Source organism: Squalius cephalus (assembly GCF_949319135.1).
Source record: "Squalius cephalus genome assembly, chromosome: 8".
NCBI classification, from domain to species: domain Eukaryota; kingdom Metazoa; phylum Chordata; class Actinopteri; order Cypriniformes; family Leuciscidae; genus Squalius; species Squalius cephalus.
In genome coordinates, this window is record NC_137129.1 from 18,227,510 (window position 1) to 18,245,611 (window position 18,102).

The following is an 18,102-nucleotide window of genomic DNA, read 5'->3' on the forward strand; positions in this document are numbered from 1 at the left end:
CGTATAACTTTAAAGGGAAAACCAATCAAGGAAAACATCTCTAGAGCACCTCCTAGTGGTCATTATATAAAACCTCAGAGAAATTGCTTAATAAATTAACACCCTTAAAGGCACAATATGTAACTTTTTTGCTTTAAAAATAGCAAAAATCACTATATCTATGTTATATATTTTTTTTTGTTGTGTACTTACATTATCCCGACTGTTTCCAACAACTTTCAAACCAGGAGAAATTTTTATTTAATTCGAAGACACGGCACGTTTCTTTATTTCCGTTTTGTCGCAGTCAATGGCGTCATATCCGCGTTGTCCCTGGTTTCCGCTCCTACTGCCATAGCAACCAGAGAGCTATGAACCAGAGCCATGAATCAGAGCCCTCTGATAGTAACCAAAGCGACAGACGCAGACAACTGTGTAGTTCGCAATGTCTATTTGCACGCTGTTGTTGTTTCGTTCAAACATTATGGACCATGGCAAGCAGACTTTGGATAAAAAAGAAGAACTAAAACGAGAATCAATATCAGCGCGGTGTTTTCGAGATGCCTAGAGCTCCCATAGACAGTATATAAACGAGAGCTCCACGTCCGAGACTTCGACCGCTTCTACATGTACTTTATTAAACAGGTGAGCACATTTACATAAAACTAATCATAGTTGTCATAAAAGTATCATAAAAGTAATCAATAGTTGACGACAAGATCCATAGTTCTTAGCAAATGTTGCGTCATCAAACTACGCCTTTGTTATTGTAAAGAGGATAAAAGTGTTTTCCAACATCATGTTGGAAATATTCAAGTTTTTTTTGTCAGGCAGTAATTTGCAGACTCTCAATAAGCTACGCTAGTTACAGGGCCAAATTATTTAAAGTGAAATAAACAAAAAAGAAAATTAGCCCACAATTTACTCACCCTCAAACCATCCTAAGTGTATTTGACTTTCTTTGTTCAGCCAAACACAATCAGAGCTATATTAAAAAATATCCTGGTTCTTTCAAGCTTTATAATATGAGTGAATAGTAACTGAGATTTTTAAGCCCAAAAAAGTGCATCCATCCATCATAAAATTGTAATCCATATGGCTCCAGGCGGTTAACAAAGGCCTTCGGAAGCGAAGCGAGGCGGTTTTTTTAAAGAAAAATATCCATAGTTATAAATTTATAAACTGTCGTCACTAACTAGCTAAATTATTCGTATTATTGATAAAAACTTTATAGGTTCATCAAAACGAGGTTCGCTTAAAATTGAGAAATTAATATTTTTAACACAGCCCTACTATTTCTCTCTAGAAGTTATGATGGATAAAAACGTTTTCATACTCTTTTAAACTGGTTGCGCGTTTCTCTAAACCCCCTCCCAAAATCGCTCAATAACCCAGGCATCTGTTGCATCTCCAATAGTTTGAGTAGAGATAAAGATTGAAACCCACGTGTTCAGATATTTCTGTAAGAACACACATCAACAAGTGACATGACCAACATGTACCGTCATTTGAAAATAATAAGGTTAATCAATAATGCCTGCTGTTGTTTTGACAAGTTGCCTGAAAAAGATATTCGATCCCCAGCATTGATCTTCATTAACACAGCAAAGGATGCCAAAGTGAACGAAAGGGAACGAAAAATAAATAGATAACCATAAAAAAGTGCAGATGGAGTACAAAATTAAGGTAGTAGTAATAACGAATTTGTAAGGCCTGACAAACTGGTCTGACAACTCTTAAACTGTACAGTTGGAAAAAAAAATGCAGCACAGCTGAAGTTAGCTTTAACAGTTCATGCTCACAGAGAACATGTTAAGACAAATAAGTCTAACCTCTGAGGAAAAACTGACTGTTACATGTCTGTGCTTTGTCAATTCTCTGGCAACCCAGCCCATATTCAAATACTTTACAAAGTAACACTGAACCGAAACTCACACTAAAATCATTCAATTATCAATCAAGGTCCATTATAATGTATTAACTAGTGGTGGGCCGTTATCGGCGTTAACGCGCTGCGTTAACGCGAGACTCTTATCGCGCGATAAAAAAAATATCGCCGTTAATCTATTCTCCAAATTGGGTTGGGAGCTGGCTCAAGCTACACACGCTATGATGACGCAATCTACCCGCGGCCGCGAGGAACACCCGGCTGGAACGCATCATATTCGTCGTCATCTTAAGTAAACACGGCTGAAAGTGAAAGCTGGTGTAAAAGATCGGTGGAACATCCATTATTTGGACTTGGTTCGGATTTAAGCCGTCCGACGTAGACTGTGTGGTGTAACAGTTCGGTAAGTTAACACACGACTAATCCGTTCTACCACCTCAAATTCAAAACGAAACATATCACTGAATACCAGCGCGCGCGTATTATTCCCAATATATCTTAGTGAGTGGTGTAGCACATAATCTCTTTTTATTAAAAGCGCCCGATTTTAAGAATCGTTGTTGTTTCTTTTTAACTGAAAATACATCGGTTAGACAATATTCTCATTTTAAATTTGGGGTTTCATAAGCTCCAAGCCATAATAAACATTAGACCTACTTAAGTCTCTGCAGCTAGTGTACTTAAATTTTATTTATCTGCAAAATTATGTTGTATACTTACAGTTTTGCACAATATATGTTCTCAAAACTACATACACCCTTTCAAAAAAACAAAAACATTTAGCAGTTGTTTAGCAGGGTCTGTGTAACCTGTTCTGAAATGGTTTTATTATAATATCGTTATCGCAAGAGGCTGCAATGTATATCACAATATGGATTTTAGGCCATATCGCCCATCCCTAATTGATAGCCTATAGTAGTTGATAATAACATAGGCCTACCTAATGTTGCCTACGGACGGTAACAGTAGGCTACAGTAGTAACTTTTTACAGTCTATGAGTAGAACAGCTTTCTCAAGCAGTTTGTGATGCATTTTGGAAACAGGAGATGAGCCCCTGGTCTAATGCGCCACCTGGCTTGAGAAACCCGTTCTCAAAGACTTACTTTTATAGTCATTATTTGGGTAGCACACATATTCTGAATGCCTTCGGCAGAATTCAAATGAGCCATTTTAATCTAGATTAATCTAGATTAATTTCAAAATTAATCTAGATTAATCTAGATTAAAAAAATTAATCTATGCCCACCTCTAGTATTAACATTATTATCTTAAACAACATAGACAATGCAACAAAATGATCAACACGTGAATTATGTACAGAACATACACTGACACTCCTGCAGCTTTGTATGACCTCCCAGAAGGAAACGTGAGCAAAAAACACCTTGGGCCACCATTTTACTGACACTGTACAAAATGCAAGAACAATCACGGGACAGCCAGTGCAGTGAATGTGCATGTGATGTGAACGGCATAATGTGGACTGCAGGGATATGATTATAAAATGAATAAAAAACATAACCAACCACATGAATGAGTCAAACATCCCCACAGTAAAGAAACTGTACCGTGCCAAAGCCTGACAAAAATGAGACGGAACTGGACTGACTGGTTGTGTAAAGTGACCTGGTGTCACTGCAGTATTTACATAGCTGTGAGAGTTTAAAGTACAAGCTAAATTTTAGCTCAAACAAGCCCCAGACATACAAACACATGGCACAGATCCAAAAGACTGAGACTGTCATGCAAAATACCACATTCTGCTCCGCATTAAATTAAAGATATAGGCTAGCCTAAGAACAGACTTTCTTTGGAAGAACACAAGATGAGTAAATATGCACAATGTCCTGTGTACAGTTTTCCACACAAAAAACTAAGAATAAATGAGGAGATGTTGACAAAAAAAAAAAACAGAATCAAGTCTCTGCCTTTCTTACACAGAACAACCTCTGGACTGATCATCTGGCTGGAATGAGAGGTAGAGTTGTGTATCATCAGTGTAGCAGTGATAGAAAGAAAACAAAAACATGTAAATTAAAAATACATTCAGGGCCTGAATTTCATTTTGGAAAATGGGGGGGAAATCCCCCCTTAGGTGATTCTTATGGGGGGGGATTTTTAAATTGAGGGGGGAGTTTAGACTTTTTTTTATTATTATTATTACATTTATCTCGCCTAAATGTATGCTTACTCATTGCATTTTTACAATGGGGTAATTTTGTTCTTAAGAATTTACACAACTCAAGGAAGCTTGATTTCAATCTTTCAATTAAAATGAAAAAAGTAACACAAATAAATACAATAGAATAAAGATACCAATAAAGAGAAAAGTTTTTGCTTAGGTCTAAAACTATTCAGAAATACTAGAGACTGAATAAAGTAATCAAATGTAAAATAACATGGGGTAGTATTTTAGTCCTGACTAAATTAAATACATAGGCTATTAATCCTGATTCCTTAAAATGAAAGCTATGTTTTGTTGTTTTGACAAACAAATTAATCACAGACACATATGTCTGCTCAGGGGTGTAGCAGCCATTCTAAAAGTGGGGGGGACAAAAGCTGTATGTGATGGTGATGATCATAACAGGGTTTTTCCAGGCTCAAAATGAGGCGGAGGTGGTAAAATCCTAATAATGAAAATGTGTATTTTTTTGTAGATCATCATATACCCTAATGTGTTTCCCACATTATTTTTGTGGGTGGAGCTTGGTACCTCTAGGGGGGTCCGGGGGCATGCCCCCCCGGAATAAAATTTTGTACATTTTAAAGATAAATTCATTAATCTGGTTTACTTTGAGTCACCCGAATCCACTGTTAAAAATAAATAATCCACCCGCCAACCACCCATATTCTTTGATTTAGATATCTGCATCTGATCATCACATTACAATTATTCAAATTCTTAGTGTTAACTTAAGCATGACAATATGGTAACATATCACACTGAAGTAGGCTGATTTAAAATGAACATTTATTTAAAATAAAAGTTCTTCTTTTGGCAAAATTACATTTCCTTAATAGCATAAACAGAAGCTTTACTCCCTTCAAATTGTCAATGTTTCATTACATCACTGTTTGAAAACACTCATTTTTTGTACCTTTATAAAGGGCATTTTCCCCCTAATTTTATACAACAGAGATTTTATTTAAATATAGGCTATCAATAAAACCTAAATCAATGTATTTACAAAGCTTTAATATTATTTTGGTCACCCGACGTCGCAACCGAAATTTAACCAAATATCAACGTCTTACATTGCGTAAGTTACCTGATGGGAATAATCTGTTATGTCTCATTTAGCAGATGCTTTTATCCAAAGCGACAAGTAGGAGAGCACACACTCGGCACAATCAGGCGCGACGTGACGAGGTCCATACGGGTTTTGTTGTCTACACGTCTTACTCATAGATGGTTTTACTGCGTTACAGTTGGTTAAATCAACAAGGAAACTTTACGCGTGATTCATGTCATCGCGACATAAAGGATATAATGGATATAAAAGGATATAATGTCCTCTGCTTTTTTCTGGGGTTCATTTTACCCCAGACGGCCAAACAGCAAAGTGACTAAACAACGAACGAAAAATCACAAGAGATTTGAAGCTCATGGCAGACACGCCCAAGAGATGATTCGCGCTGTGATTGGCTGAATGTTAGTTCACTCAAGTCTAAGTAACAAATCAGAGAACACGGGCGGAAATAGTGGCGCTGGGTCAAAAAAATGCGGGGGACAGAATCACCTGTTTCTAAAAGTGGGGGGGACGTGTGTCCCCCGTCCCCCCCGGTTGCTACGCCCCTGTGTCTGCTGTCACTTTAAGAGCTAGTGCACGGATCCTGTTTTCATTATACGGTCACGTGCGATTTATGCTTATTTAAGACATAACCGACTGTGTTTATAGGATACTCAACAAGACCGAAATTGACATAATTTTCTTATGTTTTTGACTGTTAAAGCGATATAATCCACGAAAAATAACTTTTGTTACCCGCGAGCTGTTTGTGAGGCGGCTTTACTCTATGTATGTGTGCAGAGAAAAACAACATCTCTCAGACAGCGCGCAAGTAGCCTACCGAGTTTAAAATCACGTGAATGTTTAAACTGGTGAGACTTAAAAAGACGTGCAAATGGTAAACTTTAGTTACTCATGATGCAGTGCTGGCCCGATTATGCAAGTGACAATTCCGTCTATCCCGACTCCCGAAACGCGAGAGTGTATTATCGCCGCCTGCAGCGCGCTTGTGCAACCCATTTAGAGAGACGAGAGATAGAAGACGCAGCACTGCTGAATCACTCACGCTGTTTGTGAAATTGCGTCTCGCAGACAGTTTTAAAATGACTGATTTGATTTCATAATCTGTGTGGATTAATTTACTAATACAACCTACATGCTAAAGTGAATCAATGTTTGCGGGAATTTCCCGCATTATAATTGGGAGACCTGATAAATACTATAATAGAATGATAAAAAATATGCGCAATACCCGCGCCGAAATTCAAGCCCTGTTACGATAGTAACCGACTCACCGAGTAGTTCCCTTTCGAACGGTCACTTCGTATTGCGTAGCTATACGCAGTGGGGACGCCATGCAAAACGCCGCACTATAAGTAAGTGGTTGCCTTCTGCAGCTCTGGACCCCTCAACTCAGGATTTACACACAGTTCTACAGTATAAATTACTACACCTGCTCTTAATATTTACATAGGTCAGGTAGAAAAATTGCCCATAGGTTGTTTTAAAAGTTAATTGATGAGAATTCTATTAGACCAAAATAAACAAGCTTTATGCATTTTGTTTGTGATTTGTGTCATGTATGACTATTGTAGAGGTCGACCGATTCATCGGTTTTGCCGATTAATCGGCACCGATAGTTGATTGGTGGAACTATCGTTATCGGCAAAAATACAAACCGATAGTTTTTCCTGGTTGCGTCCGTTGCTGGAGCGGCTGAGAAGCGCGCGCTGTCATTCATTACAGTAAGAAAGAGCTGAGAAGGGTCTGCTGGCATCATGCAGTACAAGAGCGGCCTCTAGAGGTGTAATAAAAACTATCGCTGATGCCTCGTGTTGTTTATTTCGACACGTGATTCTGCGTGCTGCACTTGAGAGCACACGCTGCGTGGAGAGCGCTGACATCAGATGCGTGTTTAAAGCACCGACAGCTAAAAGGTAGCCTATGTATACAGTACATTTTGTCATATCATTATAAAGTGATTAATTTGTTGACTAAATGCTGCATTAGTAGAGAAAGAACAGCACAACAGTATGTTTTGTTTGCCTTCAAGGCTGAGAGGACGCTAACATTAGTAGTACCTCAAGCGGTTAAAACACTGACAAAAATAAACGTAAGTCCGACCCGAATGTTTAATGTCACAATTGTTACCATCTATTTGCATTAGTTTATATCCACCTGGTTCCTTTTATGCATTAAATATGCAGAGAAGTTGCATATTTAAAGCTAGAGACGTAAGATAGCAAACTGATATACAGCCGACAGAAACATATAAACAAATCAGAAAAGCATTCGATTTCGGTTATTTTTTTATCATCACTTTAATACCTATTTTGTTATTTTGGTTAGATAATCATCAAGTGTTTATAAAATAGAAGCAAAAGTGTGAGACTATACATGTAAGGATTGTTATTTTTTTGTTAATTAACATGTAGGCTACACTTTTAAATTAAGGTTTTTATTTGTTAACCATTAATGAACTATCAAACTAACATGAATGATCAAGGTGCAACTGTATTGCTCAAATATTATACCGATCAAACTCATTACTCATTTTTACTCATTAAGTTGGCTTGAAAAAGAACAGTTAAACAGTTAAATTTTGAATGTAACTGGTTTTATTTGTTATTTAGAGTTAGGGCTGTCGCGGTGAAGGATTTTCCCTTGCGGTAATTATGAGTGGCTCAATAGCGCGATATGCGGTTTTACCGCATTTATTAATTTATTTTGATTTATTTGTTGCTATATAAATAAGTGTTACGATGTGGTCAGCATGCACAAAAACGAGTACATTTTCAGTAACCAATAAACCGAAACTAAACAGCGTATCTGCGCATTGAAAGCCTGTCACTCAGCGCGCAGTTGTTACGGCAACGGACTGTCTTTGAGTGAGTCATTAAACCATTCATTCAACAACACGTTCAAAAACGATTCATTAAAAGATAGTAATGAAACAAGGTTAATTATTTTTAACTTTGAGCTCCACTTTTCAAGGCTCAGCTGAATGCGTTGCATAGGTAACGCTGAAGCTTCACTTAAAAGAGACAAATGGCATTGATTCAATGCGTGACTCACTGAGTTTTGTTTCCCGCGACCGCGAGTTCCTCGCGCTGTGGATGCCGACCAGCGCTGTCGCTGATGCCTTTATTTTAAACGTTAAAAGGATGACAGGACAAATATTTAACTTTCCTTGGACACGGCAATCTTTTCGCGGATATGACTTGACTTCAAAGACAGACGCAGGTAATCGCACGCGCTCAGTCGATCTCTCTCATTTACTGTCTGTTTAGGCTTAAGTGCAAATCCACGAATCCTCTGTACAAATCACCATGATAGAACCATGATCACCACGTCTTATTATCATTATTAACTTATTTAACATTCAATACACATGCACGAAGTTCAAAACAAGAAGGGTATAGCCTTATGAAAAAAGAAAACACGTGAATATCGCGGTTGCTGCGGTAACTTGAATTCCTCTGCGGTTGGCTTGTCAGTAGCGCGGTACTGCGATATTGCGGTTATCGCGACAGCCCTATTTAGAGTATTACTTTTTGTTTCAGTTTGAATGAATGTCTTTTATTGACTTCAATATTTATTCATATTTATATATTTATTTCATTTAGCATGTTTTCATGGTTCAATACAGTTTTATTATTTTTATAATAAAGTTCAGCATTGTTTTACTTGGAGTGTTATGTTTGTTTTTATCCAGTATCAATTGTAAAAACTATCGGTTGATTAATCGGTTAAATCGGCAAGTATGGCCCAACCTAGCTTTCGTTATCGGTAAAATCCACTATCGGTCGACCTCTAGACTATTGTGCATCTGACATAATACTATTATGGTAAATGTGATGTCCTCATTATAAAATATAAAAATCACAAATTTTTTCACAAATTTCTGGAAATTACCACCACAAAATCAGTCATTTTGATCGCAAAAAAATCACACAAAAAAATCGTGCAATCCTGGAGGGACTGTTTAATAATGACATGGCAATATGTACTTAGAGTTCTGTATTCATACCATTTCGCTATCTGTGTTATAAATGCTCATTTGAAGTGTCAGCGCTCTCCGTATGTGTGATCTCCCTGCTGCGCGCAGACTCACGTGTTAACGTAAACAACTCAGCCACTGATAGTTTTTATTTGGCCTCTAGAGGCGGCTCTCGCTCTGTATAATGCCGCAGTCTCTTCTCAGCGCTGTCATACTGTGTAATGACTGCACACACTTCTCAGCCGATCCAGCAACGGACGCAACCCGGAAAAACTATCAGTGTGGATTTTTGCTGATAACGATAATTCCACCAATCAACTATCCGTACCGATATATCGGCAAAACCGATGAATCGGTCAACCTCTAAAATATACATCCACGAAACGTTATATTTGGTCTTTATGCAGAGAAAATATTTTAAAAAATCAAAAAAATTGAGGAAGTTTGTAAAATTTGGTTGATTTGACACAGAATGACCCAATTTATTTAACTGTAGGAGATGAAAACACTAGCATGAACATTCTTTCAGTCTAGTTGGTTAGAACTGCACAAAAACATTTGTGAGTAAAAGCATGCAATGCGAATCCTCTCATCAGCCACGTTTGTTGTTGTGACTTATTTTGACGGTTCGGCAGACATTTATTTTGATGGAGCTGAGAATGCCAGAGCACACAGCGCTCCCATTCTCCATCTTCATTACTTTACGATCTGATTAACAGTCCTCTCTAATAATTTTTTATAGAACTGTTAAACAAAGAAAGTAGACCGTATATGAAAAAGTATTAGCATTTGCCGTGTGGTTGATGTCCAATGTCACTAGCTGAGCAGATATACATAATCATGTTTCGCTTGGCCCCCTCAAAGTTGCGGTGGATTTTCTCCTTGGCTAGCATAAAGGTTGAGAGATCCTACTATTATTAGTAGTAGTATTATGTAGTGTAATGTAGACTGAGACACTAAGCCTATATCACAACTAAAAGAGGTTTGCGTTTCCTTTAAAGTTCAGGTACAAATACACTTACTTTGTTCGATTTACATACTGAATATGGGTTGGAGCTCTAAATTTTGAACTCTCAAAGTGCACCAGATTTATGAATTTAAAGGCCCACTGAAGTGCCTTGGAAATCGCAGCTTTGTATAATGTGTTGACGTAATTTAACAGGAAGCTAAGGCGGGACATATTGAATAGCTCCTCCCCCTTTTCAAATAGCCAATAGCATTTAGTTTACCTCACAGACTGCAAGTCGTACTTGACCGTACCATGGAAGCAAATTCGAGCGCTGATGATACGTTGGATTCAATAGTAGAGGTGTGAATAAATTCTAGACATTTCATTCTTAACCAACGTACAGTTGGAAAACAGAATAAAACTTGAGCGTTTGAGCAACTGAACACACATCTCCAGCCCATATTGCTCCGTGACATGTTAACAACGGTCGCTTTGGCCAGGTGTTATTTATAGCATAGGGGGCGGGATGTTTTAGATTCTAGAGAGCATTTGATTGGACAGAAGATGTGATGAGATGCTGAAGTCCGCGGTGATGTCATAAAAATCCGTGATCCATTTTAGCAGAAGTGAGAGACTGTAAGTTTTGAATGCTTATATCTCCTAAATGTGAATTTTGTAATTATTTTGGAACACACCAGCTTATTCATAATCTTTACGCATAGTGCACACCGGGATGATTATCGCGTACGCTTATCACCTTTGAGACTTTTTTCGACACGTCTTTGTGTTCATACCAAAGCGATTTTAACTGGCAGTGCAAATTCACTCCCTGACAGTAGATGATGCTTATTGATAAGTACCCCAGTACACAAGGTGGCGCTGCGCAACTTTACGCTTCTGACACTCACTTGTCACACAGAAGAAGAAGAGAGCCAGTATTTACCAGGGGGGTAATCCATATATATCATATAAAGGCTAGATGTCTTAAGGCGGAGTCACTTCCGGCATCACCGGCGGCCATCTTAGGACAGGACTCTGTGAATTAAGGTGAGTGAGCAGCACGCACACAAATCCTCTTATCTCGCTGAAATCTGGACAGATTTACAAACGGTTTGGTTTCTTACAAACGTTATTAACGTGGCTATAATTCTGAATGCTTAAACATTTTGAACATAATTATTCATATGTATGCAGTATAATAGCTACATCTCTGACGTTTATAACAAACCAAACCGTTTGAAAATCGGTAGAAAATTGAGCAAGTTATGGTTATTTAAAAGTACATGCACCATGTTATGAGTGAGCGAGCATCCTGTCGTAAGATGGCCGCCATGTGCGGATGTCGAGCTCCATTGGCCAGCAGCGCGGACGAGACATCTAGCCTTTATATGATATCTATGGGGTAATCTATCAGCCGGAAACTGAAGCTTTCCCGGTGGCCGCCATTGATTAGCAGATCATCACCAGCTGTTAGCATTCCATTGACTCCCATTCATTTTGGCGTCACTTTGACAGCGAATAACTTTACATCTGAGGCGTTTAAAGACCCCATTTGTCCATTAGCCTATTTATTTCTAAAGAAACACGAAAATGTATAAAAGGCTCCATTACCTTGTATCTTACGTTATGGCCCAGTAGAAGCAGTTTTTGTAAAAATAGGCTAACGATTGCATCAAAACCACGCGACTCTCTGTCACACAGTAGAGAAATTACCGTATGGACAGGAGGAGAAGCTCACGGGCAATCGGGGGGACGTGGAGGCAAAATGACAAAATATTATAATTAATCAGAATACATAGCAAAAGTTTCTCCTGCTCCTAGCTCATGGACACCTCCTACTCACGATCTCCGTCTCTGCAAGTTTCGGAAGGGAATGATTCAGATTTCTCACGACACAGCTATGTCATCAAGCTCAGTTTGAGTCTGCGCAGTACGCTCAGCCATCATGAAGTGTGTGCTTCTAATTGACTTCACTTTTCTCCATTGAGTCCAATGGGGTCGCTGTGTACATTACTTTTACGGTCTATGGTATTTACGTGCTTGCCAAAACCATTCACACGCTTTTTACTAGCTGGCAAACAAAACGGGTAAGTTCTTTATGTTCAGACACCAGAGAGCAGCAGCTCTACATTCATCTTGCCTCGTTGAATCTTCGTCAACTTATTTCCTCTTCGCCATCTTCTTCTACCAATGTGTGCTCGGCAAGACCGTTTTGTGCTTGAGCGTCACCAAGTACTGTGACTTCAGCAGCTCCAGGCACGTGAACAAAAGCACCAATCTCATTGTTCGGCCAGTTTTTAACGCGGCGCATCAAACCAAAAAAACTAACCAGAGGCGTTTTTTAAAGGGGTGGTTTACTGCTTTTTTTCTTTGTATGATTGTGTTTATGGGGTGCAATATAACATGTCTTCTGGGTTTTTCTTTTTTTTAAGTCTTATTTTTCATAAATTTCACCTTTATTGTAAGCCGCTTTCTCCTCTGTCATATGTACGACCGGTTGACTTCCTGATTCTATGAAAACACTCCCTCGGAAACAGGCAATGGGCTCAGATTGGTTAGTTGGGCCGGTGTGTTGTAATTGGCTAAACTGCGTGCATGTTGTCCGGAAACTTCACGCCCATTACCTTTACGGGCGAAAGTTGCATGTGCTCCGGTCAAATGTAAATATCAGACCCAGAAAGCGGCAATGAAGAGAGTCAAGCAACCTCCGCAAACACGGCTCTTACAAAACGTTTCTGAATGGTACATTTTTTATTATTATTATTCTATTCTAATCTACTATTATTATATATGTATTTCGATATGCTGTTACTTGAAAATGCTACTGCTGCTTGTTAGCTTTTGAGATACGGTTTTCTCCTGATTAAACATTTAATATAACTGAATAAATGACTGAGTAATACCGTTTTTTAAAGTTATTGTTTTAACTTCAGCAGTTTGAAGTTTGCTGTTGCGATTAGGCTACATATATATTTTTTTAACTTTATACACGTTTGTCTTATACACACAAAATAGCATCGAACTAACTGGCTATAAACAAACAGCGTTGGCATTGGTTTACGTTCTTGATCAAATCGATCGTCATAAAATATACATGGAAAATACATTTACAAAATTAGTGCATAATTACAAATTCAGGTTCAAAATGTTTGTACGTGTAAGTGGCTACTAAAGCCAGCACTGGCATTTGTTTACGTCCTTGATAAAACTAAAACATTACGTCTGAAATTATACATGCAAATACATTTAAAATGATTTAGTCTCAGGTTGTGGCCCAACAACTGCTGTCTCTGGTTGTAAAGTTGGAACTGCTTCATGTTTTAGTAGCCTAACAGTTTCTTGTTGAATCCGGCATTGAATTCGTGGAGATTCTGGAAGCTGTCTTCCGTAAAATGCGCAGCACAGAGAGCTATTACGATTGAAATTTTCAGGAACATAATCAAACATAAATTTTAGCCATTGTTGACGAACTACACCGTCCGTATGAAGCCCGAACACAGAAGACCTGGCAGCTGGGTGAAAATAACACACTTTCGACAGCATGGCTACAGCTCTCCACTATAACTCCTCCTCTTCGACAAAGCCACAGAAATATGGCCATGCCCCCTTTTTTGCATGGGTTAGTTTCGTATAAAACCCGGGAAGTACCTCGTTGTAGTCCCATTCGAGTCGTTTTTGTAGGCATTAAACTTCCTGATTTTTAAAAGTCGATATCTCTGCTTACATTGAACTTTCAGCGCAGCAACTTTGCAGATAATGTTCATGCACCAACAGCAACTTTACACACTATTTAAAATGAAAAAAGTGAAATCACAATCAACCACCCCTTTAAACATTAGCCTACGCTTTTACACCTGCCAGTGTGCATACTCACATTGGCGCCCTTTGTTTAGTCACAAGGCGTTAAACGTTGGCGATAAGCACGCTATAATCGTCCCGGTGTGAACGAGCCTTAAGTCTAACATATTCATACTAAAACCTAAAAAAAAAAACTTACATTTTGATTTCAGGGGGCCTTTAACTTAATCCAGCCAAAAACCGGGTACTTCAGCCATTAGGGGCGAAAGCCCCTATAGCCTGAGACAAAACCTTAAGTTGCTCAGAGAACTAAAATGACATCACAGCAGCAATTTCAGGATGCTCACAGTGCACTTCATCATCCTAAAGAGCATCAAGAGCTCTGACCTCAACTAAACAATCCTTCATTGTCTGACAGTCATTGTTTGATGTGCTGACTAGATGAATGGAGGTTAAATGAGACACAGTCAAGCTTGAACTAGGCCATTTACTGAACAAAATCACTGCAACATTTGCAGGACACACAGCCACATTTTTCATTTATGATTAACCCCGAGTCCACTCTGTATTCTATGGAAGCTCATTTCCACAACATAAGAAAAAAATCCTGCTTTGGTGAATCTTAATTATGACATAAACTGTAATAATTATGACATAGCCTACTCTCATAAGTCATAATTATGAGATAAAAAGTCAAAATTATGAGTTAAATCCAAATTACGACCTACTACTAAATCATAGCCTTTATGAGATTAAAATGTTGAATCGGACACAAAAAGTCAAAGTTATGAGCTCTATAGCCAAAACTATGGAATATACTGTCATAACTATGAGATGAAAAGTCAAATTGATGACACAGGCCACTACTAAGTCATAATTATGAGATTAAGAATATTAAATTGACACACTCGTAAATTGTACTTTTAATGTCATAATTATGACATTGAGTCAAAATTATGAGATTAAGTTACAATTATGACATACTAAGTGATAATTATGACATACTAAGTCATACTTATGAGATTAAAAAGACAAAAATCCTGACAAAAAGAAAAAACTCTTTTTAAATTTTTAATATCATAACTATGGCACAAAAATTAAAAGTTATGACTTAGTATGTCATAATTTCACATTTTAAATCTCATAGGCCTATTTATATCTTAGTATGAAATAATGACAATTTACCAAAGCAGAAATGGGTTTCAACAGTATTAAGATGGACACCGCCACCAGCAAAGTTACACAGCATTCAGTTTTCACAGTACAAGTTATGACTTAAATGTAATAACTATGACAAAAAAAAGATTCAATTATTAGTATGTCAATTTCATCTTTTTTGTCATCATTTTGACTTAGTCACTGTTGCCAATTTTCCCTTCCCTGAACTTTACAATAAATAGAGATGTCAGAACAGCACCAGTTATTCTAATTCCTGAAGTATGAGGTTTCAATGTGTATCTGGCAGAAAACAAACCCCGAGGTTGCCATTTCTGTGTGTTTCTACCTGATCATTACGTTACCTGTGCCTGCTGAAACTTGCCCAGCCCAACTGAAACCATGTGGGGAATGCAATGAATTCGTGCATGTCAACGACAAATAAATTAATATGACCGAGTTACAAAACACAAGGATGAAAGTCACGACAACATAGTATAAATCAGTGTTGATGATCACATGGTGAAAAGGTGAATCACAGAACGGATGCTAACCTGACTCAAAACATAAGTCACTTTATCATTAACTAAATTACATGATAACATTATTTATACAATTATTTCCTAGATGTTTGCGTTTAAAAGATTTGCTTCGGGTGTTCACATTCTTTTTCAAATTGTTTATCATTGTTAATTATTTCCTGGTTTGCTCAGCTGATGATGTTTTGAAACAGCAACAGGTTGTTGAGCTAATAGCAGTTAGCGGCTAATGTTTCGCACCAAGTCAAAACATTAAAACATCACCTTTTATTATAATTGACGACATTTATACAACTTAAAAAGCAATACCTGTGTGAATGTGTTAATAAAATCCCTCCATAAAACTTCTTAAGCCGTGAAGAGTTTTAAACGCGGGTCCCCCAGGTTAACCTTGCTGCTGTCAGTCAAACTCTGTCAGATCCACAAACTCCCAAAATGAAATGAGATGAAACAAAGAAACATCCGAAATGTTCTTGGATTAATATGTCCTAATACAAAAGCCCATCATGGCGTTGTTGTGGATAGAGTTAGTTCGATTAACCCAATGTCAACTCGTGTTTATCGACCGCAGCAGTTGGTTGACTGTCAGGTTTCTACCTTCTCTGATCAAGCGCGCGATCACGGGTTGCCAGGTGTCTCACCTGGAATTCCTCCTCTGCAAAACCTGTGGCGGTTCGTTCTCTTCCATGGCTGGCAGTCTGGCATATCACGTGACAAGGAAAAGCTCGAACTTGCCAGCAAAATCGTAAGGTTGCCAGGTTGCCATAATAAATCCCTCCTTCTAAATGTATATTTTGCTCATTTATTTATTTTACATTTCATAATTACATTTTATATTTAAGTTGTAACATGTTGTTGTATAATGTTTATGTTACTAATTGTATTAACTAAATATATTTTTATATATTTTTATTTATGTTGTATTATTTGACTGGACTGCAACTACCATGTCATCATTACAGAATAGAAAATAAACTGGAAACTACCAAGCAATGTTATTCTTATACATTTGTTCTTTACCAGTATGTGCAAAAATGCAAATGTTACATTTGATTTGATGTACATGTATTTGAAATTTCAATTTGACTTTAATAATAACAAAAAAGTGTTATTATCTAAAACTCTCTCTCTTGTTTCTAAATATGAATTAAGCGTTTGGAGCCTTTACGCATTGCAGTTTTATTTTAGCATTATTGACATACTGCTATAGTTTTGTAAATATGTTTGTTTTTATTTTTATGTTAAAGTTTAGTTAAAGTTTTAGTAATTTTGTGGTGTGTTTTGTCATTTTTATTAGTTTTTTTTATGTCTGTATAGTTTTTATTATTATTTATTTCAGTTTTACTTCTAGTTATTTTAGTAATAAACTAAATGAAAATAAAAATGTTGTCATGGTAACTAAAAAATGAGTTTAAATTTTTTTATATGTTATTTTATTTCAGTAAACGTTTACTTTATTTCAAATGATGGAAATGTTTGTATGGTTTTAATTTTATTTGACTATAATAATAACCCATGTTCATAGCACTCACAGGACATTAATGGCTGGAAGGGCATCCAGCTGATGTGTGGAACTTGTTCCACTAATCACGCATGCCATCTAGTGGTCATAATTAAGACTACAAGCAAAACAAAAATCAATTTGTAAAGCCAATTGCTTATGTTGGTATGTATTTTGGTACATCTTCTAAATGTCTCTATAAATTCTCAGTTTAGAATAGGCCATATTAGTCAGTTATTCTGGTAATATAGTCTCTCTATTTACTTTAATCATATTTTTAAAGAAAACTACCTGTTGACCTCTCTTCCGAGGTCAGGGTTGGTGGGGGGTCTAGGAGTGTGCCCGAATTCGTGTACACAATATACTGATTCACAATGATAGAGCTGATTGAGATGCACCCTTAGAAACAGTGACAACCAAGGAAACAGAAAGGAAAAGTAGGAAACAATGAGAAACTAAAAGTCCAAAACTGATATGCCATATCCAGTTCTTTATGTTATGTATAAGTGAAAAGTCCATTAATTATGTTTTAGTTTACTTATGACAGTCTTTACAGTCATGCAGGAAGTGTTTTATTAACAAGTGGGTCAGAGGCAAGCAGCTCCTAAAACAAAACAAAAACCTTTCCTGTTCCTCTTCCCATCATCAGATTCTCAAATGTGATTTGAAATGTGTAGCTTGTTACAGAAAACATTAAAACTAGCATAGATAGCATGCATACTGCATATTATGTTGGCTTATTAGCGGTTTATCATAGTATTTAAACAGCACAGAGTTTGTATAAAGTCTGTGATTCACAGATAAGGATGGATGTGTGAAGGTAAATGTTTTTAGCTTGAATAAAAGCAGAAATGAAAATGGGCCCGTGACTGTGAAACCTAAAACCATAAGTCTCCATGTTTAGAAACTTTCTGAGATAAAAGACAAAGCAGTATACATTTTTAAAGGTATTTTAAGAATCAGTAGACAAAAGTAGGAAAATGAAGCCAGTGAAGTGTAATGGAACATCTATAAATATGGCAGCACCCGAAATATACACAATGTATGCTGTTTTCAACA

At 37.3% G+C, this 18,102-nt stretch overlaps 1 protein-coding gene across 5 annotated transcripts in view; it reads right to left on the reverse strand.

Moving 5' to 3' along the window:
* phactr4a (phosphatase and actin regulator 4a) overlaps positions 1 to 16,251 on the reverse strand; it is a 72,713-nt gene extending 56,462 nt beyond the window's left edge. For 3 of the 5 annotated variants that reach the window (XM_079878037.1, XM_079878034.1, XM_079878030.1), the window contains exon 1: positions 15,852 to 16,251. The gene's annotated coding sequence lies outside the window, so the exon portion shown is untranslated. Of the gene's footprint in view, positions 1 to 908; positions 955 to 15,851 lie in introns of those variants that run through there. The other 2 variants (XM_079878031.1, XM_079878032.1) reach the window with 2 other exon arrangements.
* Positions 16,252 to 18,102: the final 1,851 nt, after the last annotated feature.